This window comes from Corvus hawaiiensis, chromosome 1 (assembly GCF_020740725.1).
Source record: "Corvus hawaiiensis isolate bCorHaw1 chromosome 1, bCorHaw1.pri.cur, whole genome shotgun sequence".
In the NCBI taxonomy this organism is placed as follows: Eukaryota; Metazoa; Chordata; class Aves; order Passeriformes; family Corvidae; genus Corvus; species Corvus hawaiiensis.
Genome location: NC_063213.1, coordinates 52,662,114 through 52,686,791, shown reverse-complemented (window position 1 = coordinate 52,686,791; position 24,678 = coordinate 52,662,114). Strand labels below are relative to the sequence as shown.

Sequence of the window (24,678 nt, the reverse complement as noted above, 5' to 3'; positions counted from 1 at the left end):
CCTGGGAATTCAAAATTGACAATGGGACATTTTATTGAGTTTTTAAGTACTAGAAAATCAGTTTTGCTTTGCCTTAGGTTTTATTAAAAAGCTTTCAGTTACAACAGTCTTTCAACTTTTTGGCAATCATGGGAAACCTTAAGACTCAGCAACATTAACTATGAAATTTCATGTAAGATCTCATATCAATCCAGATTGTTGCACCTTTGTTTCAAAGCAACAAAAGGAAAAAGATTGAACATATTAAAGGATCAAATTGTAAAATCTAAGTTAAAATAAAATTGAAAGTCTTTCAGTCACTAGAAAGGTAGCATTTCATACTGCTAATTACTTAGGAGACTACTTGAGAGTCAGGTAGAATTTGGGCCTAAGGACAAATTGATACCAGTATGCATTAAATTGATACCAGTAAGATGTTAAAGTGAATTTTATACTCCAATTCATACTTCAGGAACAAACATGCACAACTTAAATTGTTTATAGTGTATGAATGACTTACAGTGGTAGAGATGAAAACAATTGTGAAAGTGAGACTAAAAATAAAGCCTTTGAATGACAAGGATGTATCATTACTTTCTCTCCCTTGCATATAGTCAGTCAAACACAAATAATATCCACAACTGCTCTGTGATTTCTGATACAATTTTCAACTTACTCCTTTTATGATCAAATGATAATACTTGTCTTAAAATGCTCTGTGGTAGCAAAGACCCTGAAGCAAGCCCACATCTCCTGGCACTCATTTGTTATAAACAGACTGCTCACAGGTTCTTAGCAACCTTCATTTTCATGTTCCTTCCTGCTAAACTGATAGAATTTATTTTTGTAACTTCTTTGTTGAAGGACTATATGGAAAGCAATCCCACATACAACCAACTGTTAACAGGGCTCCATGAGACTTTCAAAGATGTTATCAAACACCATGTAAGGGCTTTCATCTGTTTTGTTACCATTTGCTAAGGGAAGAAGCCTCACACATTCTGACAGTTGATGAACAAAACACAATTTTGAAGGCTCTGCCTCAATACCAACTTGTCACTTATACCTTGGAGAGAAAGGGCTTTTGTTTTCAAAGTACAAAGTCCTGCCAAGCAGTTCCACCAGGGATCCAGAGGAATCTCAACAGTAAATTACCTGAAAGCAACTTCTGTGAGAGATGTCATTTCTGCAGCAACTGCCTCCTGCATGTGTCTTGTCAGTGGCACCACACAGCCCAACCCACACTGACCCCAATATCTTCTCTTGGTCACCCTCCCAGGGTCCCCTCTCTCTGCTCTGAAAGAGCTTCCCATAAGATACACAGTGCCACATCTCAGACTTGGCAAGTTTGGGGTGAAACATTTTGATAGGTACTGCTGCATGAACAGCTCACTGTGTTCCCATGATTTTGTGAGAAAACCCATTTTCTCTCCAGCTACTCACCCAGTAGCACTCTTGCAATAAAAATACACAGAAATTAGTCTCAGCAGGGATGCAAGGTAGCAATATATTTATTCCTGAGCTCACGTTAACTACAGGTTAGCTGCTACAAATACATAAGATTTTCCAGTGTGCAGTTAGGAGTTTGTCCACATATTGGAGCAAAATAGTCCATAGACATTTTAACATCTCTGCTCCCAATACCCACTCAAAAATCTTGAATATGAACAGTGCTGGATACTCCTTAACCAAGTTCTGGCTGCTGGAACTTAGCTTTTATTTTGTTTCATCAGGTTTCCTTTTTTTACAAAGCTGCTTACTTCTTTACCACTTGCTACCATTAATGGCTTTGTAGTGAACAAGACAAGCAACATTTGTGACTTTTTGCTTATCTTCCCAGCTCTGCCAGGAAAGGAAGCAACAGATTGTCCAATTTTACTCTGGTATATGCAACTACTTTATAAAATGTAAATTGTCCAGTAGTTGTGTGGGACAAAGTTATGAACATTAATGATTCCTGGCAAAGCCTACACTGCAGTTTCATATCAATCCAGAGATACAAGCAGGGTAAAAGCTCCCACAGTTGCATGATTAAATCCTTGCCAGCTGCTTGTCTTCTGGGTGGTCCTAGAGGTGAACTAGTCATCAAGGGCCACTCCATCTGTGACAGCTGGCATCTTGACCCTGGGACATCAACACACAGATGAGACGCTAGGTTCTCTGAGATCCTGGCAGCACAGACCAATGAGGAGCTGTACAATTTAGGCTAGGTAGCCAAGCTACCCAGGTCCAAACATCTCTTTTACCAACAGGCAAGAATAAGCAGAGTACAGTTTACAACAGATGAGTGACAAAAGTGTGTCAAAAACCAGAGGACAAGAGACTGACATCCAGAAGAGGAAAGCATCATCTGGTGAGATCAGAGACAAAAGAATATAATACACTCTGGCATCCTCATAAATTAAAACCCATTACGGACCAATATGATCAATTCAAATCTGTTTTATTTACAGGAATAAATGTCTTCATGCCAACCCAAAATCCCACAGGTAATGACAATACTTCTCAAAATGATGGTGATGCCTAAATATTTAAATATTTAGCAATTGCTTATATTACATTTTTCAAAGAAGTTTATATAATTTGCCCCAAATAAGAGATTTCATAAGATTTACTCGTGATGAGTAAATACTCTTGATGATGATATGGCATTTTTAGCACCCTGATCTGACCAACTGAGCTAATCCTTTGGGACGTGATATTTTTCATCAAGTTATTTGATTTATTTCACAGTAGTTCTTCTTTACTATGATTCAGCTCAGGAAAGAAAACCATTAAAATATATGTTTTCCCTAACATTTGACTGGGCTTGCACTAATTGTATCAATACCCAGTTGTAATACCAAAGCTCAATCTCCTGGGTAAAAAAATACTACCCAAGAATGATAGACAGAGATTAGGAATATCTAATACAGTAGTGAAACACCAGCAATAAAACAATTTCCTTAGAAGTTCATGATAGAGTACTTGAAATAATGGAACGTATTTAATTAAGAAGGTAAAATATTATAATGCTTATTTATAAACATTATGAAAAAGAATACAGTAAAATAATCCAAAATATTTCCAATAATCCTAAATATTCCCAAATGTTTAGATAATATAATGAAAATATCCACAGGGTCTTGACTGGAATATACCTTTTAAAATAAACTATATGTTTCAAAGAAATGCTCCTCGTAACTAAGAGGAGCCAATCTATTTTCCAAAAGAAACATTTGTATAGCTGTGACATTTCTTAGTAACCAAAATCCCTTCTGTAGTCATGTTGATTTCAGGGCCAGGAGGTGTCTGCTCTAATCACCTCAATGAGAATTCATAGAGCAGATCCTAAAACACTTCAGTATTACTCTTTCTATATTCCAGTTTTGAACACAACCCAATTTACCAGCATATCTAGACTTGAAAAAAAGATAAATTGAATTGTGGCTCAAAACAAACATACAGACCTATCTGGATTAAGCTTCATTAGACAAAAAAAAAAAAACAAACCAACAAACAAACCCCAACCAAAAAGGAATTCTCAAAGCTATGGTTGAAACTCTCCTGGCTAGTCTGGTCATGAAAGCTCCACTTTTCACAAGTTCACACACTCTGCTGATGCTCTCGCGGTTAAATAAAAGGCACCCCTAAGTTACCAAGCCATGATCTCACAGTTAAAAACTTCTATCTTTTGACAAAGTTTTTTTAGGAAACGAAAGGCAGAAGTGTTCAAAAGGTATTTCTCCTGTATATAAAGGAAGGAGAATGATGTATCAGTGTTTTACAGTGATTATGCTCTATTTATTAAAAAATAAATTATTAAATAACGACTATTTGTAAAATATTTTTAAATCTTCAGAAGGAGAAAGCATGCATCCCAAAGTATTAAAAATGCCAACAGAACTCCCCAAGCTTTGAGTGTTGCCTTAACAAAGGAAATGTCCAAACAGTTGCAAAGTAAAACAATGTAAAATGACAAAGCTAATGGTACTTTTAAAACAAAACCAGCCAACCAAAAAAGGATGACCCACAGATTTGTACTTAGCGTTACACTGATTATGCAAATGTCACAGAAAGGTCAACAATCCAGGCAATTATATAAAAAAAAGGCAGCATCTCAACAGCCAATAATTTAAATGCTGTTAAGACTGTCCAATTCGTTCAATAATATATGATTTTTTTAATGAAAAAAGGGTTAACAAATATAAAACAGAACTTCAGACATGGAATTGCTAAACAGTACTGCTGTACAGGGTTTTGTTTTTTTTTGGTGGTGAATCCTTACAGAATCTAGAAGTGAACACAAAGTAATTGCTATCAATAATTTATAATATTTGCAAATGATGAAGTTGCTTCACTGTAAACAGTGATAGGGTTTGATCAGAAAGCAGCTTAACATGCTCTGCCTAAGGTGCAGATCATCAGTTTTATCATGGATTTGAAAAGAAGAAAACAATAAAAAATTCCAAGTCTTACAGATCCACTCTCTTATGATCCTCCTATAAAACACCAATAACTGCATATCTATGTTACTCTTTTGGTGTGATACCTTTTCAAGCAAAATAAATTTTAGTTATAAAATTTGCATTGAGTATTAAATATTAGATGAAAATTCTTCAAGAAGAGACAGTTTCAAAACCACACATTTACCCTTTAGAACTAATGCATATTCTCTGTCTTTCCCCAGAACTGATTCAAGAACAATTTAAGAGATTCCAGGACAAAACTAAGGACTGCTTAGCTCTTGTCAGCACCTAGAAGACAAACAGTGCTTCTAGAAAGTCTGACTAGGCAAACATTATCTCATGCCAAATCTAGTCAAAAGTATTAGATACAGTGGCTCGAGAGCTTATAACATGCATTATTTTAGTCTCTAAATTTGCATAACCACCAAGTATTAAAACTGATCATATCATTAAAGGTGACTTCAAGGGCTCAGAAGAAGTCTTTATCAGTGTCAGTGAGTTCACCCTGGTGTATTAAATCCATCTACTCTGTGGCTTCCCACTCTGTGGGAAAGGTTCTTCATATGCTGAGAGTTCATTTTCTTCTTTCTCCCCATTGAAATTCATGATTTTATGCAACAACAAAACTGTCTACAGCAGAGACAGAGGTGTCAGAGACCTGAGATTTCAGGATTTAAAGTACCAACCAGATCAGCCTGGTTCCTAAAGAACCTGGTCTTCCTAATAGCATATGTAATATACAGAACAATGAGGTGGAATTTTAACAGAGAGAAACTATTTTAGTTTCACTTGCTCTTTTCCTTAGCGGCACAGTGTCATCGTGTGCAGCTAATGCTCTGTGACAGGTTTTGCCTGGTGGAAATTCCTCCCAGGAAGAAAGACCTCATAGCCTATTTCTCCTTATGGCAAATTTTAAGCAAATTAAACTGATAATCATATCTTGAAAAACAATCCCAAGGACAGCATTGCTGATAGGACCCCCAGAGGGACACGGTCCATGCCAGCAGGCCAGCATGACAAGTCACAGGCAGTGTGGTACTGCAGAGGGACGTGCTGTGGATTGCAGGCATGGAGGAGATGAGGGAGCCAGTCACAGCCCTGGAGGGAAAACAGGATGCCAATTAAATGGCAGCGAGATCTCTGCCAGCCAGAGAGGCACAGGCAGCCCTGAAGGGCCCTGGCCCCCCACGTCAGGCAGCTGCAGGGAGGACAGCATGGCCAGACCATGGGCCACTGCTTTGCACCTTTGGGTACACAGCACACAGCTCACTGTCATGAGTCTCCTCAAGTGCCTGTGAACAACAGCTGGTGCAAAACTGCCACAGATGTTCCTGCACTGCTCAGGTGACTGAGCTTTAATAGATGTGCAGCTCTGGCCACTGCTTGGCACCTTGAAGCAGAAGCAAGGGTCCTTGTCCCAGCTCTGTCCTGCTGCAACAGGGGAGTGGCCCTGGAGTGGATCAGGGCTTTCCAACACAGGGCTCACAAGTAGTGTGCTGCCCCAGAAACTTCACATCATGCCACAAGCAACAGGACAACAAAAATGCTAAAATCAAGACATTATGATTTAGAGAAACCAAGAAAGTGAAACTTTTTTCACAGCAAGGGGCTAAAGAGGGACCAGTGGTGCCTCTGCGAGATAGCAGGCATGGACAAATTTGGCAAACTTGTCACAGAATACCTAACTTGGAGTCAGCTAACCATATGAGGTAACAAAATTTTACAACAGGATTAAAGTTTAGCAGGTTTTAATCCTATTTTGTATTAAAGCCAGAGAAAAACCTGTAACAAGAAAGATTTTTCTAATGGAAAGCAGTTCAGGTCTCATCCAGAGTTTAACAAGTGCACAGCACTTTCTGTACAACTTCTGGTTGACTTAAAGATGTTAATCTTATTCAGAAAGGACCACAAGGATGTGTCACATCATACCTTCAATGTAATGTATTCATGCTTGTAAGGTTAAAAGAAGCAGAAGCACACAGAAAAGCAAGTCTGTTTCAGCAGATGTGGTATATAATGCAGGAAAACAACCACCCCTTGCAGAAAAATGCCCATCCATACAGGAAAACAATTTCCAACTTAAAAAGAAAAAAGCAATAAATGCTAGATCCTTCCTCTTCTTACTGACCCAACTCAAAATAATTTAACAAATACTAAATTTTAATCATGGGTTTAGTTTTTAGTTATCTCTCACAGATGAACACTCAGAGTGTTCCTCCACCTTAATTATTTTGATTATTTCTAACACCAACAAACAAAAAGTATTCTCACATAAATCAGACTCTTGAACAAGAGAAATTAAAGTTCATATGAATTTATCTACTTTTCCCAGCAATTTTGCCTTCAGACAAAGAGTTACAGAGAAAATAGCATCGCAGAAGAAGACCGGCAACATTTCTGGCTTACCATGGCTCCTTCTGAGGTCAGTGGTAATGACACTAGCCTCAGCCCTCTGAGGCTTTTGATTTTGCCTACAACAGTAATTTTCCATCCTGTGCTTACCAGACAAAAGCTAATTAATAGACAGCAAACCATGAGGCACAACTCTTCATAGCTGACAGGCAAGATTAAACCAAGAAAAGTTAATTCCTGTATGTATTCCTACTGTTATCAAAAATCTTCAGACTAAGTCTTGCCATCACTCTTTAAACTGGAACGCAGATAAAAGCACTCATATCCATTAAATGGGACCGTTTCAAGACACATATAAACATTCGGTTCTTCTCCTAACAAGAAGCAACTTTTCTTAGCATGAAAACAAAGCATAATTACAAGTCAAAGCAATGCTTTCCAGCTCATTCTTTTTAAAATTAAATGCAGATGCACCCTAATTCAACATTAATTATAACCAATGTCACACAGGAGGTCACAGCAAATAAATAGTATTTAAGAAGCACTTCTCTGAAGAAAAGAAAAAACAAACAAAACAAAACCCACAAAACCCAAAATAAATAAAATTAAAAACAAAACTGCAAGAGAAACTCATCCAAACTCTGCTTCTCATTGCAACAACATTCTGGAAGCACTGCAATGCAAGGCTGACTGAGTGACATTGGCTCAATCTCACACACATCCTTCCAGGTCTAATTAGATTTAAAAAGTGACATCCAGATTTCAAACACATTTTAAAAAACTCTCCAGGCCGATTTAGGCAAGGAGGTCATTGTTTTCCTTCAATTTTATTTATTTTGTTAATACAGCCTCTCAGCTGGAAAAAAAATTACTATAATCCTTTCTGGGTTGTTTGGAGAGCCTGATATTCCTTAATACTGTTGTTCAGACACAGCTGAACTCTTTACTGAGTTTACTCAACAAACAGAGGCTCTTTGTTGCACTCAACTGCAAGGAAAACAACAAACAAGGATGTCTTTACCCACCACAGCCTAAGAGCCATATTTTAAATGTGCTTATAAATTCCTAGTGTGGAAGCACATCCAAACATGCTAGCCCCAAGAAGTAACTATATAGAACATTGATAGAGCCCTCTGAGTATCTGACAGGCTCTAGGTATGACATAAAGCAGTATTACTATTACATACAGACAGCAAGCCAGCTTGCAAACAAAATACTTCAAATCATAACCCTTTGTAGCACACAAACAGTTCTGACCTGGGTCTAACCTTCCCCTTCACCACAGGGCCATGGTCAGCACACAGTTGCCAGCAAGTCCCTGTTGCTCTGCTATGTAAGGGCAGGGCATGCCAGACAGAGAAGCTTTCCCCAGGTGAGGATTCACAAATCCCATAGAGCATTCCTGTATCTTCAGGAAGCCCCCCTGCTTATGAACACAGCTTCCACAGCCGTGTTGGCACCTGTGATGAATGTACACATACAGATGTTGCTTGTCCTTACGCAGTTCCTGTACTACAGGGTACTGCTTCAAGAAGGTATGAACACTTCTGGTATTTCTTTGACTAAATCTTCACAAGATACGATAGCAATTGTAGAGAGAGCGCAACAAGAGACAGGTGCAATGAAATGTCACTGATCTGTGCAGACTGGGCTTCACTGATATTTTCCAGTTGTGGAACTTCTCTACCAGACAGCTGTTTCCAAAAACTTGCAAAGTTACAGTGAATAGTTTGTAAATCACAATTTCTGCATCCCACTGCAGCAAAAGTTAAAACCACAGAGTCAGAGCTTTACAAAGTTTAAATTTCATAAAAATAATTTATTTTTATATTCCAGGCCCCCCCAAAAAAATTCCTGTCTCCAGGTGAATCCACATTGCAGATGTGGGATTATTAAAAATTAGTTTTGATGCCAGCTGCTTTTTTTAAGCAAGTCTGTGTAAGTTTCAGATTTGGTGGCCCCACGATGACCTCTCATGCAACACTGACATAATTTTAACAGCAGAAAAAATGGCTACAAAATTAGGAAGCCTCTGACAATTTTACAAAACCAGCAGTGTAAGCATTAAGCAGTACATATGAAAATTACCAGTAAGGCTAAGATTAAACATGATTGTGCTTTTATATTGATGCTAAAACCAAATATGGGAGTATATGAATTCATGTATATGCATATCCACACACTTCTGTATAAAATGGTATTTTATTCAATATAAATAGAGTAATTATGAATATATATTGCATATGTGTTTAACAGTAGCAGAAAGAACATAATAGAAGATAGAAATGATACAGGAATGAGAGGATATATTGCATCGATAAAGGAAATTGTTGGGGAAGATGAGACAGGAAAGCCTTATAAATATGATTGCCTGACAAAAGATTTTGGGAATATGAAAACTATAAGCGACATCAAAATGAAGGCCACCTTTGAGATACCAAGTCTTAGTTACTGAACAACTGGAAAACAATGGTATGGCCAACTGAAGGTAATCCCCTCTTGATTGAACAATACCCTCTGCTTGCAGGCAGGTCCAAGGGTCAGAGAAATGTATTCACCCTTTACAACATATCACATAAATATAAATATATAATATGGATATATGAACTCCAAAATATAATATATATAATCTATCTGTAGATAGAGATATTTACACTTCCACATGTAAGTGGAAAAAAGATAGCTGTTCAAAAAGTGATAATAAAGGAAAAACATACCTGCTAATAATTTGTAATGATCAAAGTTGCAGAAGGCTCTCACACCCATAAGTGTGGAAAGTTGAAAAACAGGTGAAATCCTCTGCCTGTAAACATAAAGTGAAGCATTACAAAAATACACACACACACACAAACCCAATCATATATAAACAGAGATGGGCTCTATACCAGCTTATAAGACTGACATTTTAGAGTCATCAAGGGTAGCTACCTGAAAATGCCTCCTTGATGTCCAGAAACAGAGAAAAATCTATTAGTTTTGGCAATGGGACAGAGTGGGAAAAGATTTAATTGGGAAAGATTTAGGTAGCAAACCATGAATCATCAAAATGTGACTTTATGAAAATAGCTTGAATTCTGGTTGCTGATCATTTTACACCGTTACAAGGATACAGAAGAACTAGAAAAGACATAGGGCATAACAACATGGATGCTCAAAGATTGTACTGACTTTTGTTTTAAAAAAAAGTATTTTTCTTCATGAAAGAGAAATGCACACCAAGTGGCTAGAGCAGAGGTCCATAAAATCAAAAGGTATGAAAGACAAATTAAGGCTCACAAACTAGAGGCCATTTAATAAAATTATTGACAATTTTCAAATGCAAGTTACAGCTATTTTACAGAAGCTTTACAATTTTGTGTAATTTACTGTCACAACCTACTCTGAAGGTCAAATGTTAAAAATGACAATTGCAGAAGGTAGTAATGCATAAATCATTAAATACTATTAATGATTCATATATTGAAGACTGTCAAATTATTCTCTTATAGTCTTGGCACACATCATTTTCTATTGGAGAACTGTTCTTCAGAAATATTACACAGGTAACTAATGACTATTAGCTTAAAATGGTTATTTAAATTATTTACTAACAGATGTCCTTTTGAATTATTAATCTTGCTTGGAAGTCTATAAAGCTTTATAATGAGACTAGTTAAATAAATGTTTTAGCTGTGACCCGAGGCAGAATTTTTTACCAAACAGTATCCTTCGGCTGATGAAGCCTGAAACCATAATCTCGGTTCTTCTTGGTACTGTAACCTTCTTTTGGTGTATGTGAAGGAATTTTCTACTTATTAGCATACATTTCCATTTCTATTTCCAAAAGAAAGTCTCCTTTGTACACGAGGAAGAAGCAAACAAAAATGACAGAAGTTAATTTTTAAAATGCCTCACAAAAGTGATTTTACCCAAAGTCACTCTTCCCACACCACATGCACTGAATGGCAGTTACCTGCCATGCTTGAGCTGTGGTTCAGTCCATATAAAGATATTACATTAGGAAACTGCTTGTAGGGCTAACCACAGTATTACACAGAAAAAAAACTTAAAAAAAAAGAAAATCACAGAAGTTAAGCAAGAAAAAGTTTCTCATTACTTTAGTTGAATAGCTTGATTTTACTTTTACATTGCTACAGTAAGTATCGTTAGTCTTCATTGTCTGTACTTCTCATTTGGCAATTAGGATAAAAATAAATAGAAAAGAGCTTTTGTTCCATCAGTAGCACTTTTATGACAAGTTATGCCTCAAGCACACTCACAGACCCTGCAGCATTCAGATAGGAGGCATGTAATGCCACTGCTACCCTTAAGTAAAACTTCTACTCTGATACAAAACATTGAAACTGGAAAGCTGATTGTAGCAAAACTGTGTAAAATACTTGCTCTTTTCCCCAAACAAATTTGCTTCAAATGAATCTGCAAGTTCACTAAGCAGCCAGCTCACCAAATCTGCTGCCATCATGACAGAGAGTTAAGATACTCTCTTCATGTCTTGACAAGCTTCTTTTGGAAATCTGAAGAAAAAAGTGACAATCCCAAGTGTCCGTAAAAACTTTCATGGGGCAGGCAAAACTGTGTCTGAAAAATCACTACATTTGTCTAACATGAAACTACAAAACTACATCTGTTACAACCTGTTACTCAGAAGAGGTTTGCCTTGAAATACTGTGATTTAACGTATTGCAAATGGAGTAAAGAGAATATAAAAGTGGTCCAAGAGGACTGCATCTAAAGGAAAGCTTTGCAATGTCTTTGGCATGATCAGATCATGCCATCATTTTCTGTGTGCTGGAGGATTTCTACACCCACCTTTCTCAGTTTTCAATTGGGCCTTGTACATGCTCATGGGAAACTTGTAAAGCCTTGCTAAGTCAGCATGTAAAATACTGAATTACAACAGAATGCTAGGGGTAGTCAGCATCAAAAATCCCAAGTTATCAATCTCCTTTTTGAACACTACAGGTGTTTCATATATGAGAAAAACAGATTATAGGCCATTCTTTTATGCAGAAAGCTTAGCAAAATAAGAGCTGTTGGGACTTAGTAGAGGATTATGAAAGGCCTGGAAAAATTAAGAGAGAACAATCTAGATCAGCAAAAGAAAAAGTGCAGTAATTAAGGGAAATACCTCTTCTTTCTCGAACTTTTTTGTATTCTGGTGGCCATCTTTCCACTTGGGAAAAGTGGAGTTATGACAGTAGTTAAAAAAGCAATACACCAAACTACATCACTAGCAAGCATCCCCAATGTGATGCTTTTGCTAATGCTATTAACACTTTTTTTAAAATTAAGAATAGACTGAAATTTCTGTAAATCTTTCAGACTCAAAAGTCAGGCAATACGGGTCTTCTGTGATGAATAGGTAATAGCATAATAGGCAAAGGACCTGGACTGTGATCTGTTTTCTGAGAGACTGTAGCATATTAACATAGCTGGAGGCAGAGTTCAAGCAAAGCGTTTTTGGAGACTTGTGATACCAAGCAAAGCAGTAGCGCTTTGCAGCACAGTATCAGTCCTGTAACATTCGTAATCTTCTTAAAAGAAAAATAATGCTTTACTTCTGAAGTACTCAATTCCATTACTGAATAAAGCAACAAACCATTAAAAATCAGAAGGAACCACTTTTCAGACATATAATACCTTTTTTATGGACACATGACTGGTTAAATGCAACTTGAGCCTCCTCTGCTCTTACACAGATAAAATTATAATGAACTTCACTTAGTGATTAAAACTCTCAGAAGAAGAAATAAAGCAGCCTCTAACTCAGGCACACATTTAATATATGTATTCTTAGAATGAGATTGTCAGTGTCCAAACATCAACATTTGCATGCATAGAAAGAAGTTTACAAGACTTTTCCTTCAGCCCAGTTTCTAAAGTCCCAGTTTGAAAATATAGGTCAAGTTTCCTACTGCCTCCAAACTCTCTCAAAGTCAGCTCAAATAGTGCAAGCCTGACCCATTTTGAGTGGGCTGTTCAAAACTAAGTAAATGAATCAGGTGGCTGCATCACTTTTCAATATATAATTTTTTCTGCATAAAGGTCTCACATATGAAATATGTTATATATACTCTGAAAAGATTGATATGAAGAGCTCACATGCATTTGGGGCTCACTAGTTAGCTCAAGGTAGATTTGTACTTTCTGTGTTTTATTTAATTATTCCTAGAGTAAACAAGTATTAATATAACGGTTGAGCACAACAGAAAAATCATTACTTTTTCTGATCACTATCCATTAGTTTCATTGAAGAAAAACAGAAACATCAAAAATCAGAATATATAAATTTACTATTATAATATAATTACTTATTCCTTCTTTTGAGAAGCTAAACAATGATAATTCTTTAACTCAATTCTAGCCTTTAATTAGCACTTGAAACAGAGGAATGGGGAGCAGTTGTGGACAAAAATTTTCAACTTAGAAGAACTGACCCGTATACTATCCCATGTGGGAAGGCCCATTGGAAAATAAACTTGCAAATTTCATCCAAAACATTTATACACTAACAGTCCCATTTTCTGAGGCATTTTCAAGAATAGCTTCATTCTGACTACCAAACAATTTTAATCTAAAAAACACTTATCAGGAGTTTTTGGTGATTTTTTTGCCTTTTTCTGTCTGAGCCTCCCTTAAATCCAAAGCAACTGTCATTGCAGCAAAAGGTGATATATATTAGTCCTCTCCAGAAATTACTGCTAATACCTTTCAAAGTGTTATTTCAGGTATAAATAAGCTGAGTTTCTTAATATACCTACTACAGATTTTCTCTGAGGATAACTATTATGAGAAATTCCAGAGAAGTCCACCGAAAAGAAGAGTTGCTCCAGTAAAAGGACTTTTATAGCCTGAGAATAGCTATCTATAATCTTGGCACTTTGATCTCTCAGAATATGAACTAATGTATCTGGAATGTAGCTCATTATTAGTAGTTAAATATCTTTAAATGGAGCAGCTTTGAAGATGACTTCCAATATCAATAGTTTGCATTTATATAGGGCTTTCATTTTCAAGGACAATGGTACACAGTCTTTGAATCTGATACACATGCCCATGTACATATAGATTTCTATCTGCATTCAAACACATCATAAAGATTAGAAATACACATCCATTAATAAATATAAATGCATAATCTATCAGTTTAAATACAGGTTTTGAGACTTCACTATATAAGGCTAGGTGACAGCCCAAAATATAATCACAGCTATCAATGCAGTTGTATCAATTAATTTTGGAGAACATCATCCAGTGCTCTCTGCAGAAAGTGTCAAATCAGAAGATGGCTTCTGTGCAGAAAATAAACAAAACAACCTTCATTTTTTTTGACAGGTTCTGAAAATAAGGGAGGAAACCAAGATACCTTTTACAGAGGAATCTTGGACAAAATACTATTTACACCATTTCACTCAATACAGGATAGACATTTCGGTCAAGTCAGATCTTCACAGACTTACTTCTCTTGAAAACTCTTGGGTAAGATCTTAAAAATTTCCACCAGGTTATTTTTAAATGAGATACACAGGCGAGAGACCTTATACTAGACAAAACAAACAAACAAACAGATCTATTAAAGACGAAAATAACAAGTCCTGTTCAAAGATTTCTGATTTAGCAAGCAGCACTAGTTCACCTTCAGTAAAATTGATTATGCTTGCTATGCAATATTCCAAAGATACATTGTATTGTAATTTAGCTCTTCCACTTCTACAACTGCACAAATTAAATTTCACCAAAACATCTAAGGAAAGGAGTCAAGACAGAAAACAATTTACCACTTTTAAAAAAAGCCCCACAAACTTTCTAAAAAACATAGGTTAACCTTTTTCTCAACACCAGCTTATGACTTCCAAACAGGAAGGGCAAAATCCCTCCAGCACTGAAGCAAAAGAGAACTTTAATACCAACTTCAAAACTGTTGGATAGTATCCTTCAAACTAAGGAAAGCTGCAAGGAGCTGAATTTATTACTTATTTAAATAACTAATCTTTCAGCAGGTTATCCATTTTTTTAGACACTGCACCTAAGTAAGAGATTATTTTTCCATGATTACTGTAAAAGCCTTCCACAACCCAACATTTGCAGTATTGCATCCTATTTCCAAGTGTAATGAACCTCAAAATCCAAGATTGATTTTGGCTTTACTCTGATCAATACTAATCTTCAAGATATATTTGACTTCCCACTGACCTAAACAAAAAGGTCACTATCTGTATATTAGTCAATCTCCAAAACATTTATTAAATTAATTTCAGAGACCACAAAAGGTGTATTGTTACAACTGTTTTTATCTGGGATTTCTATCCATCATCCTTAGTAGGATTTACATTCAACTGATAATTCACATAATCACATTGTCACTGTAGTGGATTTCTCAAAATGTCTTGATCTGTCCTCAATTATTTTAAGATTAATCTTTTTTGTATTTATCTAATCGGAGGAACACCACCATATTATATAGTTACTAGGCTACTGGAATCCAATCTTACACATATTAAACTCAGTGGGAGAATACATCTCCCTTGAGTGACAAAACTGAACCCTTAATGACTCGGGGAGAATATAAAATATGCATTTATACTTTAGGTCCCCCTGAAAGCAAAGCAGGGGAAGCCTTTTCAAACAAAGTTCTTTGACCAGCACATTTTTAAAAGAAAATTCACATCACACAGCATACTTCTATAAAGCTAATTTTTTTAAAATATAGATTTCTGATTAGCATTTTTATTATATTGGCTAATTTCAAAGTAGGACTATAAAAAACTATACATACTTTAAGGCAGTGGATAACATAATAACAAAATTGTTACTGACTGATCTGGGGTAGGCTTCTCCTCACTTTTATTCTCTTTCCTCAAACAAACGAAAAAAACCATCAAGCTTAGAAAAACACAAAGAAGAAAGATCAATAAATATAGGATATAATTAATAGTTTTTAAAATTAAAATTAGTAAATTCATGCAATGTCTTTTTTGTTCTTATTATAAAGTGTAATTTTGCCTCCCAAGGACATTACAAATTTCAATAGAACTATCTGCATTTCTGATAGATAACACAGTTTAATCTTTGCATAGTAAGGACCTCATATAGTAAATTATTTGAGGCAAGAGCCACATGTTTATTTTCTCCTCTCAGACAATTTACGCTAAATTAAATAATTTTACAACCTAGCTGAAAGTTTAAGCTAAAGTAATACTAAACACTCCATGAAATTTCTGTCCAAAAGCCTTATTAAAAACCAAGTATTTGTAATTTACCCACGGACACTTCAATATAATTCTCTTTGACCTTATACACTTGGAATTTTCACCCAGCAGCAGCATTTGCTTACAAACTCAACTTTAAACTTTCCACTGCCTCTGGGGTTGCAGACACTAAAGGACATAAGAGTAGGCAGAATAAAGTGAATAGTAAGCAAATGGGAGAAGTTACTTAAATAAAAATAAAACCAAATGAGTGGACAGTAATCAAGACTAAGGATGCAAAAATCCAGAGAGGAGGCAAATAATTTCATAAACATAATGAAAAAATCATTCCAAGTTTCCTAACCGTGGTTTAAACATGGCTCGCACAGCTGTTTTCACTCTGGCCAGGGTGAACTGTTTCAAACTCAACTGTTTGATGACTTTTGGATTTCCAATTCCACATTACTACCACCACCATTGACTGTTTTGGGCCAGGGAAGAGAGAAAGACTTAGCTTTCTCCAGTTGGAATCTACTCAAAATTACTCATGTAAAGTATTTTAATGGTTTGGTCCAAAATACTCATTACTATTTACCTTCTGTGAGATAAGAATTAGGAAAAATGCAAAGCAGGCACCAAACTTGAAAGAATATAAAGAAGTTTATTAACAGACCTAAAAGAGGGAAAAAAAAATTATACCACATCTTCAGAACTCTTCTCTTCCCACCACCTTTCTCCCTTCTCCCACTGACAATGTAAAAAGACAACCCTTGAGATGTTCAGTCTGTTTACCACTTCCATAATAACCTTGTTCAGTCCATTTAGGAAGAGGAGTCTCTCTTGCCCATGCCATGAAAACATTATCACAACAAGACAGCCGCCCAGGTTGGTTCTCTGCTCGCATGTGAGTCCCTTCCCCCCCCCCGACTTGCAGCTTTTCCCACAACTGCTTTTGAGGGTCCACTCTTTAAATTACTGGGGTAAAATTTTAAGGTTGAGCCGTTCAGAAACAAAAGTTCTTTTCACCCATCTCTGGGAGCATTTCATCTCTAAGAACAGAGGCCCTTCTCCTTCCCTGGGAGCAAAGGCTCTTCCTCATCTTCATCTTTAGGACTATCTCTGGGAGCATCTCTAGGAACTGAAGTTTTCTTCTTTCCCATTTGGAGCAAAAGTCCTCATCGCTTCCATCTCTCCCTGTTCAAACTTCTCATGAAATTACAGCTGCGTCAGCATCTGCCAATCTCAGCGCAGGTGCTTTTGCTCACAAGTGCAAGTTGAACACTCCACCCCCCATGTCTTCATGAAATTACAACAGGTACTCTGATATATCATAGCTTTACAACAGAATTTCAGCTTTAAGCATCTCCTCTTTCTCTTCTTTCAGGTTTTCAGCTCTTCGTAGCACTAAAAGGGTTAATCTCACCTAGGCCTTGCAGCTGGTATGTGGCTTATCGCTGTCGGTCACCTGACCTCTGCCGGACAGTGATGCAGCTTCAGCTGAATCTTGGCAGCACTGGAGAGGGGGAGCCGCCCGTCTGCCCATAGCAGGGCTGTGGGGGGGGAGGGCGGGGGGGGAGGTTCCGCGGGTGGAACAGGGCCCATCGGCTCCAGGATGGCCATGGCCCGGCCCGGCCTGGCCTGACCAGGGCCTGGGCCAGGCCCGCTGGCCCCCACACAGGGCCCGCAGCCACCTGTCCCAGCACCGGAAACAACACAGAGCTGGGGGGGGGGGAGATTTGTCTATTCTTAAGTGTGAATCACCGAGGCGGTCACAATTTTAAGTGGCTCAAAGAATTGTCCATATTCAAACTGGCCAGCTGATAGGTTCTGTTAGGTCACAGAGGAAGCTGTAATCACCCCTTAGCAAGAACATCACTTCTGGGACTATGCTTGCTAACCCATGACAAGTATCTTTCCACTAAATAAAATTATGTTAGAAGTAAAGCCTTTGCTACCCAAACAGACAAACAAGTAGTCCCAAAGTATACAGGTTAACTAAGTACCCTCTGAGAGACAGATTAGCGTTTGCCAAACTTTGACATCCTGACTTGGAGCAGGAAGAGTACAGCACATACTCTGCTATGGTTGCTAATGGATTCATCCAAAAGACATCTCTAAGGAGCAACGGAGAGCTAAATAGAAGCCCGTGCTATTATCTGAAATGTGAGTAGTTCCACCAGCGATGCTGGCATGCCACACAAAAGCAAAATCACGCTCTGTTACGCACAACAAAAAAAGAGAGAAGAAAAAGCCAACAAGATTCTCCAGACTAAAGCTCTTCTACACTTGTCTTTTCTTTTAAAATTCTGTCATTTTTAGCAGAATTTCAGCTCCACAAACTACTACATACACTTTCCTCACTGCCCTTGGTGAGGGTGACAGAATAATGTCTAAAAATGCCTACACTGCCCATTTTTTCATATTCCTTTACAAAACAGCTCTAATTTTAAAATATTTTGAATGAGTTTTCAGAAGGAATTTTTAAGAGTGTGTCAGGCCATTCAGAGGAAGAGCCAGACCTAAGCACAGGCTGAGGAGTGAGAGAGCAGAAGAGATTTATGTCCTATTTTGGACAGCCCAGAAGGCTGCTGAAGCAAAGGCAAAAGAAACAAGAATAGAAAGACAGGCTGCACAAAATGCGGCTTTAGCCTGCTAAGGAGCAACAAGCAGCTTAAAGCTGACATAGAAGAAAAGTCACTCAAGAGGGGTTGGACACTGGCAAGCACCAAAAAAGAATGAAGAGTTTCTGAAGCTTCATTATAAACAGCCTGAAAGGGAACTGGACTGGCATGTTACATGGCATGACATTTAAAGCTTTGACAGTAACTAAATGCAATCACTTCCTGGGCACATATAATCCCTTCTGGAAAAATAGACAAACTCCATCTCAAAGCTTCTGCAGTACTTCCCAACCACTCTCAACTGCCACTGGATGTTTCACAGCCCATGTGTTCCAACAGGAGGATGTTCTCCAAATTTCTGCAAGAAAATTTTTTCAAGAGTAGTACTCAGCTGTTCTCATGACAGCAATGTCCTTTACCAAAAGCCTCTGCTTCCCTTCTGTTGATGCTCACCTGGGTTTGCAGATGGAGTCCATATCCTACCTAGCTTTCATTTCACTTGGTCAAACAAATCAGGACCTCCTTTATCTCCTTATGACCAGACCATCCCGTTAGCCCTTTACAGCACCTGACCCAATTTCAGTTATTTCTTTTTGAAGATGAGTGATCAGAACATATCATCTTATCATAAATTACTGTGAGTTTATACTATTATTTTTATCAGATCTTTCAGAACCCTCTCTACACAGGCATCATAAGGTTAGATTTTTGCTTTTTCCACTGCTACTACTTTACATTGACCATCCAGGTGAATATTTCCTTTATTTCACCCCCAAGTTTCTATTACAGAACAAATCTTATGTAGGTTATATATTCAAATATGAATATGAGGACAAATGAATTAATTACAACGTCATTTGAAGACCTCAGCTTCAACAACTTGGATATGAACATCTTTGCCAAATATACAACAGAGGAGATAAGGACAACTGTGCAAAGAGAGACTTGGTTTGCATACATAAATTTCAAGAAAGCTGCTATATATCCACACACCACTAGTCAACCATATGAAAGTTAAAGTGTATACTCAAATATTACAAAAGTAATTTTCTATTTGTAATATGCAAATTATTTCCAAGTGGTCTAATACACACAATTAAGAAAAACTGGCCTGCTGAAACCAAAATTTAAATGGCAAATTGACTCCACTGGAAAATTATTCATGGTCTGTGAATTGAAATAAATGTGAGAACCACTTCTTATATTATTTGGGTACTTTTGTTGTATGTGGTAATTTGAGTTGAGGGCACAGTTCTGACAGGCATTCTATGCTTATGATAAACTAACAGCTCAAAGAAGATATTGAATATACTTAGCTCATGAATAGTTTTGCTTCTGAAAGGAAGAGTAACTTTTGCGTTAGTACAATCCATCATAGCAGACTGAAACCTGTGATCTATGTGAATATTAGCATTTTAGCTCATCTTTTCCTGCATCTCCTTCACAAGACATTTAATCCTGGTTTCAACCTCTGTCAGGTAAAAGCCTCAAGCACTGAAGAAAGTAAATGAAGAAGCAAGAATTTTTTTCAAATTATTAAAGAAAAAAATTCTAGGATATCTTTTATATTATCTACACATTTTCTTGTCAGTCTAATGAAACAGAGCTGGAGAAGGTAGACCTCTCTGGATAAGAATTTAATATAGTTTTGCAGCTGTTGAAACAAAAATTAAAATGCTTTCTTTTCCTGATTAAATTCTGAATACATTTGGGATATTGATGAACTATCAATTAAGTGTGATAAAGCAATTTTTTTGACATCTTTAAAATTAAATGACATCTTTAAAATTTAAAGCAGTCAGGAAGACATAAGTGAAAAGGTATTTCACCCCACACACATTGACCTAAGGAATTACAAAGGATGGAAAGCATGGGATCTTACTACTTCAACTGAATTCATTAATTCAATAAAAATTTTAGTATCAAGTACAATCTAGTAATTAAAGTTATCCCTTTCTCTACTGTCCACATTAATGTTTCAATAGCATCCAAATACAAACTTGCCTGTTCTCTTGTGGGTTTGGATGGAGGGCCTAACTGCAGCAATCCTAGTTCCCTTCCCCCAGTTCTTATGGCCAGCTGTGACAGATACACTATATATGATTGCTGTAATATATGGTACGCTGATGTGATATATAGCCTATAGAAGTACTATGTCAGAATATTATCACTTTGTCAGCCTCCCACTACTCCCCCTTGTCATAAAATGCACAATGTGGGAAGATAAATGTGAAGTCCAAGTGCCTAACCACAGCTGGAATTTCTGGTATTTTGTATTATCCAGGAAAATGAATTATAAAGCATCAGAAATAATGTGGTAGTTGCTAAAGATGCTCTAAATTCCTTAGTTTACAGTCAAGCCCCTGACAATATTAAGACTTAGTCTGCTCCAAGGAGACAAAGTAGTGATGAATTACAGCCTGTACCATTGCAGCAGAAAACTTGCATTACTCCTGAGAAGTGCCATAAAACCAATGAAACAACTGATAATTAAGAAAGAAGCATCTCTGCAGTCCTTCCCAATCTCAAGCCAGAACAGGTCTCAAAATTAACCAGTCATATAAATCTGGATTCTTTTAAGGAAATCTTAAATTATTCTCTATCATTATACCAATGGCCTTAAGAGAAACCGAGTGACTCTAAAATAAAGCCAATAGTACAGGCAAAACAGGAACACGTCATGGACAACTTGTACCTAAGAAAATCACCTGCTCCCAAAGCACAGCATGATGTTCTCAAGTGATTTTCATAACATTTGTCCCCAACAGTCTTCCAGATGCTCTCAAAGAGACTTCCTAGAAAAAATGGCTTTTTCAATAGAGTCTTTGGAAAAGAGAACTAGAGTCAGAAAAGGACAGGATAGGTCCTGTGACCTATACATACACAGCAAATTATTTTAATACGTTATCTTACACACATTAAAACTAAAGGATGACCTAATCAGTTTTTAGAAAGTGGACATTTTAATGAAGCACGACTCTGTTAAACCAACTTTCTTCAGTGCAGCTTCTTTGAACTTAGTGCTGATATATAAATTGTTAAATGTAGCCACATTAGAAATTTCACTTAGAATATAAGCCTCCCAATCTCAGTGTTAGACATGAAATAGTTCATACAACATAGAAAGCCACATCCATAACCCAGAACTACTTTGTTTCAGTTTTCATAATAACTCAGATTTACATTTCACTTAGGCTGAGTTAGTAAAAAGAAACACCCATGGCTTGGATTTAACTTTATGCCAACAGCCTTTACTACAAGAGTTATTTTCTTTTTTAATTATACTTTGTTCTTTACATTCCTTTTCGGTTGTTTAAGAGAGAGCCAGAAGTCCTCTCACCGTATGAGATATAAGACTGTCCCTATGCCCTCAAGTCTCTGTTCAGATGCCTCTTCGCTACTCTTGCAACATCAGGTTCGCTGGTCCCGTTACAAAACGCAGCATAAGCACGTCAGTAGCAGCGCTGAGCGCTTCCAGGCACGGAGCGGTACTTCTGCGTGTGTATAAAGGGCGCAACTACAACCCTGCTCCTGAAACACGCACAAATTAACCTGACAAACGAGATTTTTTTTCCCTTAAAATTGCAATTATTTGCTTTCACAAAGCACTCTGACAGCTTCAGTCCCAGGCCAAAGGCTCGCCCGGCAAACCCTCTCTGATAGCTTTTTTTGCTTTTTATAGCCACGGCTTCACGTCATGCCCTTTTGCTTTGCCTCCCCCCCAAGAGTGTATCCACAGCCAAGCAGCCGCTCTAAGAGTGCTAAACTCTGCGTGACACCTACAAGAACCCCGAGCAAACAATTTTCCCAGCCGCCCGCCCGGCCCCCTCGCAACTCCACGTCGGGAACAGCCCGCACCAGCTGCCAGAACGCGGCAACTCCCAGCCGGTCACAGCCGCGCCGGGGCAGCCGGGGAGGTGGCAGCGCGGGCAAGGTCCCGGTGTGACTGAGCCCAGCGGCGGGGAGAGGGCGAAGCGGAGGGCGCAGCTGAGAGCCCGACTCCGCGGCCGCCCGCAACTCCCCGCCCGATCCCCGCACCTCCCTGCGGCGGCTCCGCGCCCCGCCGCCGCCCGCGGAGGGCGAGCCCGGGGAGGGCAGGCGCTCCCCCGGAGCGGGAGGACGCCGCAGCCCCGGCTGCCGTGAGCGCCCGCCCGCCGCACTCACCGCCCCTCGCCGCTCCGCTGCCCGCGCCGGGACGCGGCGGCACCTCCCTCCCTCCCTCCTGCGGCGGGGCGGAGGCTCCGCACTCCCGGTGCCCCGCACCGCCCACGCTGCCTTCCGCGGGCCTTCACCCGCCCCCCCGGCATCACGCGGCCGCCCCTCCCCGGGAACCAGCGGCTCCATCCGCAATGCAGCTGCGGCCGCCCTCTCCTCCTTCTCCTCTCTCTCCTCCTCCGCCCGGCCCGTGCGGGCACCTGCCCGCCGCCCCTTGGGTCCGGGATTAGGAGCTGCGCACCCGGGCCCAGCCCCGCGGGCGGCGGCACCGCGCTCGCTCCCACGGCCAGGGAGCTCCTGGCTCTAGTGCCCCGTCACGGGCGTGAGACAGGGAAGAGAGGCAGGAGAGGGCGAAACAAGAGAAAAAGACAAGAAAACGGGGAAACAAGATACACACGCACAAAAGGAATAATAAAGGAAAGAAGAATAGACGGGGATGAAGGGGATGGAAAGGGTGTAATTCCCAAACAGACTTTTGCGGGTTGTTTCTATCCCCCACAAACCTATTACTGCGGCGGACCCCTGGGACCAGCCGAGATTAATTGCTCTGTGTTATGAAGAAAATGATAGATGACATTAATCAGGGAAGTTGTAAGTCATCCACGTTTGTAGATGGAATTCGGAGATTAGCTGGGACAGATGGCAGGCAAACACTGAGCTCTCCAGATCTGGCGTAAATCATCAACGTCTGGAATTATTAAACAGCCAATGACAGAACCTCATACATTCTCCTGAAGAGAAGTGTATCTTAGAAAGATGAATATTCACTTCATATCATGGAAAGCTTTTTCGATCACAGTTACATTTCTCTTTCTAAATAATGGAAGTATTTGGTTTTCCTTCCTGGATGTCAGAAACTTCAAGCCAGGAAAAGAAACTAGACTTCACACTTCTCATCCTTAAGGACATGGTTAAGAAGCAAAGCCAGGCAAGCAATTACCCAAATCACTGCTTTAATGCCCTTCCTGAAATAGGCAGAAAAAGTTGTAAGTTAATAGGCTTGTCCTGATACCTCCAGTAGATTTATCTTTATTTGCAGTAACTACTGCAGCAAAATATTTTTTATTTAAGTTTTATTTCTCTTCATGCACTTTGAGGAAAGGAGTGAATCAATGCAACTTTTATTCATAGCTCCTAAAAGAACATTAGACATTCCGTGGAATCTAAATAGTCCAAGTGGAGAGGAGAACTTTTTTCATTTATCTCCCCTAATTTTTTTTTCACCTAGCAAAAGTGAGTTATGGTATGATCAACTTCAGTAAATCTTTCATGGTATCATATTGATTGATATGTCAAATACTTGTCTAAATATAAGTTTAGCCCCAATACCTATGACTGAGTAATTGTAAGCTTGATTGCACGTCCCACAATAAAGTGATCAATCTACAGCAACATTCAGAATTTTACAGAAACCTGCTCTATAAATCCAATAATGGCATCTGTTCTATCACATTAGTAGGATCAGTGTTCAAAACACTGAGTTTAAAGTAGTTACTTAAAAAATATTCAAATGTTAACTCGTTATATAAATATAAATTATTTAAATGTTAACTCATTATATAAATATTATATAAACAAAATGTTCACCAGGCTTACCAGTTTAATTTCCATTAATAAACCCTTATTTTAGGAAAAATTACTGTGATTTTTATTAGATCTAGGAAAATCAATGTACAAAATATCAAAAGTGCCTTTTTTAAAAATCAGCATTTGGATTTTTTGAGTACTCTACCCTGAATCATCTTTAAAATGCTTCAGCATGTGATGTAGAAACAATCTTGCACACAAGTATTGTCTTTCCTAACTTTGCTTCAAACTCTAGGGGAAAATCAGGTTTAAATTGTTTAATTTTTAAATCACAATGACAGAGCTAAC

The 24,678-nt window shown here is 38.3% G+C and overlaps 1 protein-coding gene across 7 annotated transcripts in view; it reads right to left on the bottom strand.

Moving 5' to 3' along the window:
• The window catches only part of THSD7A (thrombospondin type 1 domain containing 7A), a 285,848-nt gene extending 263,006 nt beyond the window's left edge, over nucleotides 1-22,842 (bottom strand). For 6 of the 7 annotated variants that reach the window (XR_007203813.1, XM_048304659.1, XM_048304668.1 and 3 more), the window contains exon 1: nucleotides 9,497-9,582. The gene's annotated coding sequence lies outside the window, so the exon portion shown is untranslated. Of the gene's footprint in view, nucleotides 1-9,496; nucleotides 9,583-22,752 lie in introns of those variants that run through there. The other variant, XM_048304626.1, reaches the window with a different exon arrangement.
• Between the last annotated feature and the right edge of the window lie 1,836 nt (nucleotides 22,843-24,678).